An 8,070-nucleotide genomic window follows, 5' to 3' on the forward strand; every position below is an offset into this window, starting at 1 on the left:
TGGAAAAAAAAAAAAAAAAAGCAGCGTGAAGAAGAACAAGTATGGTGAGAAATAGAATAGTAATTATGGGCCCTTATGTTACTCCACCTCAGAAGGTACGCCGTCCTATGTTTGGCTGATGAAGAATACCTGTGTTATGGCAATGTATTTATGCCTCTTTATTCTGAAGGGAGGCCAAGCGGTCTGCCGGGTTTGCTATTGCCGTGATCAAGGGTCGCAATCCCCCTCTTCCTCATACCAGCAACCAAGAGAAAGCCGAGATTGAGATTGAGTGGACATTATCACAAACACAAATAGTAGCTTCAATTATATTAAGTCTAATATCAAATTATGGACTATTTACATTTTCACTGCATTGCACATTTAATCACGTTCATTTACATGCTCCCGTATCCAATAATAACGCCTGTAGTTACGACCCGTGCATTTTTTGCATGGGTTTAAAACTAGTATCATAGTGGTAACTGCTTGTTATAAGTGGAAGTTAATTTTTTGTTTAAAAAAAAAAGAAAAAAAGAGGAAGTTGAGGATGCGTGGAGGGAGTGGCGAATTGGAGGGAGTATAAAGTATTCTACACATGGGTGTAGGTCATGTAGGATATAAGAATTGTTATTTTAGTATAAAAACTGCATTTGAGGTTGCAAATTAATTTATTAACTAGTAAATCAGTAACATGAAACATATAGAGGATGTCCCAGAACATCTTGATAATTTTTTTTTTTTTTGATAATGTATTTAGGGCACCCAATAAAGATGGCAGTTAAAGGGTGGGGTATATCAGGTAAAATTGACCGACCCCGAGAAACCTAACCAAAACCCAGCACGTATCTGAATTGAAGACCTGAAATCCCAATTGACCCGCACTTATTTAAGCCAACCCTAATATTTATCCCCAAATAACTTGAAAACAATCACCCAAAAATATCCCCAATTCTAGTTAACCCGACTCAATTATCGCAAATCCAAACGATCTGAACCCGATTGAGCTATTGTCCATATAAAAGGAGTCTCAGAATCACACCTACTAATCTACAATACTGTGGACAGCGGGCCGCCCACGGGGGCGCTTGGGAGGAAAAGAGAAACAAGCGTTTGCATTTTTGTATGGAGTCACCACCAATTTTTATGGGAAATTGGAACCGTTCGAATACCTCATGTCATGTCAAGACATAAAGTAATGACATGAACACTAAGCAATCGTTACCCTTAGCATTCTATGTCTAGAATGACTCTCGTGGATGCCAATGAACACGGGTGCTCACGGAGATCTGGAGTAAGGGGTGAGGGTACGTATTAGGAAGCTCTTTTGATCGAACACCTAATCCCGCCCGCCTCGATAGCGGCCTCTACTAATGATTAGGGATATCATTTATACTCGATATATCGTCGGTTATATGCATGCAATGCAACATCCAAGTCTTAATCCTAACATGTGAAGATTAGGCTAAGTCGGTGAACAATTAATTAAGCATATAATTATGTCAAAGTTGGATTTAATGCTTAATTTTCATGTGAAAGCATACAAGGAATAAAAGAAATATGATAAATACAATAAATAGAAATTACAATAATGAAAATTACAATAATTACATTGGATTAGGCGATTTATGTCGAAAATACCTTTAAAACGGATAATTTGAGAAAAAGACTAAATAAAGAATACAAGAATGAGAGACGAACAGATTAGAAGGTGATAATATGGTTAATAGTCAATTAATACGTAGTTAGTAAACTAGGTCAAGGCAAAGACGGAGTTCAGGGGATGAGAACTCGGCCCGAGAACAAGCGCAGCAGCAGAGTCCTCCTTTGAAGAAGAGGCGCAGCGATTCTTTCGCGTCTGTTCCTTGGCTCAGTTCTGGCTGTGAAGCCGTAATTGCAAGCCGTTAATGCTAATTGGTGATTTTAAAGATCGATTAAATTATTTACTCGGATGAAAGTGATTAGCAGGTTATTTAACATATGAATGGGTCATGAAAGCAATAAAATATGAGTGAGACGGAATTAAGATGGATTAATTACAGGAGTGAAAGATATTAACAAATGAAACAAATTGATTGGATGAAACCAAACATGATGAATGAACATATTAATGACGAATATGTGATAAATACGACAAAAGACAGATGAAAACTATATCAAAGACGAATTCCAGAAACTCCATATTGAACAAATCGAATCTCTACAACCCGGAATTGAATTTAATGACGAAAACCCGCAAATATTGGATTATAAGGGATTTAATTCGGATTTGTAACATATTAATGATGATGATTAATGTACATGTGAATTATTAGTGACGATTATATCAAAGAATTAAAGAGAACGAACAAATAACAAATAAAAAGAAGCGAATTACAGAGGACGAGGAAGAAGAAAGGAAGCAGGAACTGCGGCAACCTCACGAAGAGGCGCAGCAGATACTGCGCTCCTTCGAAGAGGCGCAGCAGTTGCTGCGTCCTTTCTCGACGTCTGTCTACTGGAAATCCGTAAAAAAGGTTTCTTTAAAGACGGTTTTAGAAATCGGTTTTAATAGATGTTTTCGACATAAATCTTACAATTGTGATACAATAAACAAAAGAGAGATTTACACCCTCAGACTTACATGTTGACGAAACGAGAAGGACTAAGATATCGATTAGTGATGCTCGACGCGAATGCAAAGAAAGTGCCCTCGTAAGAGGAAAACGATTAAATTAATTAAGTTGATTGATGTGTAGTTGGTCAAATTGGTCGGTCATGCAAACGGAGAGGCTGGTACTCAGAAAGATCCGAGCTTACGTGGTCGAATGTTCAAGCACGTAGGCGCCAAAAAGTAAGAACAAAGTCTAGAATGCAAAGGGAGAAGAGAAGGGCGGACACTCGCGTGAGAAATATGAGGAGCGAAGGCTCCTATTTATACTAATCACGTGAAGGAATTAGGGTTTCAGAGAGTCTTTGGAAGTGAATCTCGGAAAGATATGAAAAAGATACGAGAAATACGCAGAAAAGGACCTGGGAAGAGGCGCAGCAGTCACTGCATCTCTTAGAAGAGGCGCAGCTGTAACACCCCACGGTAATTGAAGAGGTCCAGTGAGAGGCTTAAATGACTAGTGCTTAAAGGGATTGAAAGTACTACTCATATCAACAAAGTGCACTTTCTTTTATGGTCATCCATGTGAAAGAACTCCAAAGTTAAGCGTGCTTGGCTGGGAGTAGTCTTAGGATGGGTGACCTCCTGGGAAGGTTCCCGGGATGCGCATGAGTGTAGATACCTCATTTCTGCACCCCTCGCAAACCACCCGGTGATGATTGGGCCGCATGTTTGATTCGCGGAACGATTTGTGACAGTTCGTAAGATTATCGTCAAGTGATTGCTCAAATATTAATGTCGACCTCTTTGTTGTCATCTACGTCCCGATACGGTCGTTTTGGCAGTAATTAGAGTACATTCGGAGTCCGGGTCAAAAACCGTCTCCATTTTCTGATAACTGCTAAATCCCGAGTCGGAATGTTCTGGAATGTTCCGGATATTTCTATTCCATATTTTACAAGTTTTATCTTTTGGCAAATAATATCCCGTAATATTCCTATTAAATATTAAGGAAGATCGAATTATTTCCGTCCTACCATAACTCAAACGCGGAAATCTTTCTTCTGCAGGAGGAAACCTCTCGGGAATAGACGCAAGCAGTCTTTGCGCCTCTTCCAAGAGACGCAGTGTCTCGCCGCGCCTCTTCCTGTGCCCTTCTCTCGCTTGTTCCACGTATCTTTTTCATATCTTTCCGAGATTCACTTCCAAAGAGTCTCCGAAACCCTATTCCTTCACGTGATTAGTATAAATAGGAGCCTTCGCTCCTCATATTTCTCACGCGAGTGTCCGCCCTTCTCTTCTCCCTTTGCATTCTAGACTTTGTTCTTACTAATTGGCGCCTACGTGCTTGAACTTTCGACCACGTAAGCTCGGATCCTTCCGGTACCCGACCTCTCCGTTGCATGACCGACCAATTTGACCAACTACACAATAATCAATCAATTTAATCAATCAACTTAATCGTTTTCCTCTTACGAGGGCACTTTCATTGCATTCGCGTCGAGCATCACTAATCGATATCTTAGTCCTTCTCGTTTCGTCAACATGTAAGTCTGAGGGTGTAATCTCTCTTTTATTTATTGTATTTTTATTTATTGTATAATCAATTGTAAGGTTTATGTCGAAAGTACCATTAAAATCGATTTCTAAAACCCTTTGTTAAAACCTGTTTTTGCGGATTTCCAGTAGATGACCGTCGAGAAAGGACGCAGCAACTGCTGCGCCTCTTCGAAGGAGCGCAGTTCCTGCTGCGCCTCTTCGTGAGGCTGCCGCAGCTCCTGCTTCCTTTCTTCTTCGCTTGTCCTCTGTAATTCGTATTCAAAATCCTTCTTTTGTTTGTTTGATTAATTCTTCGGTACAATAGTTTAATAAATCATATGTATATTAATCATCATTCATTAACATGTTTAATTCATTGCTAAATCCGACTTAAATCCCAAGTAATCCAATATTTGCGGGTTTCCGTCATTAAATTCAAACCCGGATTTTAGAGGTTCGATTCATTCATATTGAATCTCTGGAATTCGTCATTGATACATTCTAACCTGTTGTTCGTCGTATATTCGTTGTATATTCATCATGTTTAGTCTAGTTAATTATTTCAATAGAGGACTCATTAATATTTTAATCGTTCATTCATGTAAATTAATTCGTTTGCATCCGTCTCATCCATGTTTTACTGTTTTTATGACCCAATCATATGTTAAATAACATGCTAATCACTTTCATCCGAGTACATAATTTAATCCATCATTAAAATCATCAATTTACATTAACGATTTGCGATTCGGCCACAGCCGAGAACTCACCCTGGAACAGACGCAAAGAATCGCTGCGCCTCTTCCAGAGGGCGCAGCTCTGCTGCGCCTGTTCCAGGATGATTTCTGTCCCTGAACTCCGTTTCTGCCTTGACCTAGTTAAATTAGTCTACGTTTAATCAACTAATATCCGTAATATCACGCTAATTCCTGTTTGTTAATTTATTTGATTCTTTTAATTTTCTTTCTTTTATTTCTTTTTCTCAAATTATCCGTTTTAAAGGTATTTTCGACATAAATCGCCTATTCCAATGTAATTATTGTAATTTTCGTTATTGTATTTATCCTATGTTTTGTATGTTTTCACATGTAAATGAGCATTAAATCCTACTTCGACATTAATTGTATGCTAATTACGTGTTTAACCGACTTAGTTAATTCTTCACATGCTAGGATTAAAACTTGGATGTTGCATTGCATGCATATAGCCGACGATATATCAAGTATAAATGATATCCCTAATCATTAGTAGAGGCCGCTATCGAGGCGGGCGGGATTAGGTGTTCGATCAAAAGAGCTTCCTAATACGTACCCTCACCCCTTACTCCAGATCTCTATGAACACCCGTATTCATTGGCATCCACGAGAGTCATTCTAGACATATAATGCTAAGGGTAACGATTGCTTAGTGTTCATGTCACTACTTTATGTCTTGACATGACATGAGGTATTCGAACGGTTCCAATTTCCCATAAAAATTGGTGGCGACTCCATACAAAATGCAAACGCTTGTCTTCGCTTCTCACCAAGCGCCCCCGTGGGCAGCCCGCTGTCCACAGTTTGGCGACTCTGCTGGGGATATACACTTACGTGTAGCTAGGGTGAAACTCGAACAAGGTTAGGGAATAGTTTGTACAAGACAATTGTCGGTTTTCATAACTCGGTCTTCCTAGACCGTTTAATCCGGCCTTCCTAGGCCCAACCCAACCCATTTGACCAATCGTCCCGTCTAAACGGTCCTAATTCTTATTTGGGCCTAAGGATGGATAGCGATTGACGTCATCCATACCATGATGCTTACTCTTGTTTGTGTCAAGGGCCTTCACTACTTGAGGAAATGGACTAGGAATCGACCTTACTCTTGTTTGGCACGAGCCTCTCCACAGACTTCGGGTTTGATGGTTCGGTATGGCAACCCACCTTTTAAACCAAAACCCTTCTAAATGCACTCAGCATCCCGTTATAATGCTTGTATAAATGTGTAAACCTTACGTGATCACCACTTCTAAACAAAACCATGACGAAATTTCAAAAATCAAAATCCTTTTTTCAAACAAGAATTTCGAAATAGGCCTTTAGTTAGCGCAAAATCCGGTCAAAACTCCGTCCGTTTGTCACGTCAAAATTCGGGCCACAAGCCCATTTCAAAACCTCACTTCGAGTCCACTCCTACAACTACACTACAGTTGGCTAGGACACACATTTTCAAAGACCTTGTCTTTCTTCAAAACTCACTCAACACAAGTGGCACACACCCACTTCACGAGTCAAAACTTTCCTTCTTTTAGCAAGTGTGATAGAATGGTCGATCGTGTTTTGATTCGTCACCGATCTCTTATCCAGTTTCCAAGATGCCCGGATCAAGTGATGAAACAAACCTCCAGCAAATTCAAGAGAGTAATGATCGAATCCTAGCCGCGCTAGCCCAAATGCAAATCACTCAAGAACAAACCTATGACCGCCTTGAACTTATCGAAGGCCGTATCTTTGATGTAGAGGGAAGGTTGCCTTCCCCTAAAGGTGAAGTACTACGTTTTTCCGATGACGAGTCTAAAGATGAGAATCCTATCATAGGGACGATCGCAATGTGAGAAAAGACTCCAATACCTAGAGGAGCAATTGATGTACCTTAAGGGGGATGACATTTATAGGGAAAACAATCGCAAGTATGAAGCCGTCAATTCCAAATTACCAACTAACTTTAGCATGACGGATATCCCTAAATTCAAGGGACATGAGAACCCTTTGAACCACATCCGTGCCTTCAAGGATTACATGTCTATCAAAGGCATCAAACCCGAGATGTTCTTAAGGATCTTTCCTTCATCTCTTGACACCATCCCGAAGCAATGGTTCTACACTTTAGATCACAAGAAGGTCGCTACTTGGGAAGACGCCGCAATCGAGTTCTCTAAACAATATGCGGATAATGCCGAAATCCAAGTCAACATGCGTACTCTAGAGGTTCTTACCCAAAATGACAAAGAAGGATTCACCGACTTCCTAAGTAGGTGGAGGAAGACTAGCACCCAACTAGTTGAACGCCCGGATGAGGCTACTCTTGTGGAAAAGTTTTTGGACAATCTCAAGCCCATATATGCCAATCATTTGAGATATCAAAACATCAAGACTTTCAAGGACTTAACCGTATTAGGGACACGAATCGAAGATGACATCCGTAAAGGACTCTTGTCCAAAACGGTAGGTAGAGGATACCAAGGGTCCACAAGTCGTTCATACGGCTCTACTAGCAAGACCGATGAGGTTAACCTTCTCGAGCCATCCAAGAAAACTAGCCCACCAAGGAAGTTCACAAACCTTGGGGATACTTACTCCAACGCCCTAAAGAGGTTAATGAAGCAAGGTAAACTCCAACCCATTGGACCTACTCCCGAACCCGAAAGGAAGTCCAAGTTCTGGGATGAAAATTCATACTGTGAGTACCATAGGAGCAAAGGGCACGACACAGAAAAATGCTACAAGTTGAAACACGTGCTTCAAGATATGATTGAAGATGGTCGACTCCCAATACCACCAGGAGGTAAACCCAACAACACTCAGAATCCTCTTGGAGTTCTAGTGATTACAAGTGATGAATCTACCTTAGATTGCTCACATCTTATCTCCCCGAAAGAGGAGGTGATCAATGGAATATGACGGATAGTGAGGAAGATGTCTACCTCCAAGACCTTCCCTTAATCAAAAGCGCCGAAGACATCATAGATGAGATCATTACCACACTGGAAACCGACACAAAGCAACAGAAAGGATGGAGAAAGTCAATCAAATGGACCAACAACCAAGGAAGACTCTTCAAGCTCACCACTGGAGAAGGAGAGATGTTCAAAGGAAAACCAGAAGACGATGAGTTCGAGTCGGAGTCGGAGTCAGAGTCGGAGTCTAGAGAAGTCATTAGAGAGTCTACTCCTGTTGTCATCCCCACTCCCTTCGTTTCTCCTAGCT

This window comes from Silene latifolia, chromosome 4 (assembly GCF_048544455.1).
Source record: "Silene latifolia isolate original U9 population chromosome 4, ASM4854445v1, whole genome shotgun sequence".
Taxonomy (NCBI): Eukaryota; Viridiplantae; Streptophyta; class Magnoliopsida; order Caryophyllales; family Caryophyllaceae; genus Silene; species Silene latifolia.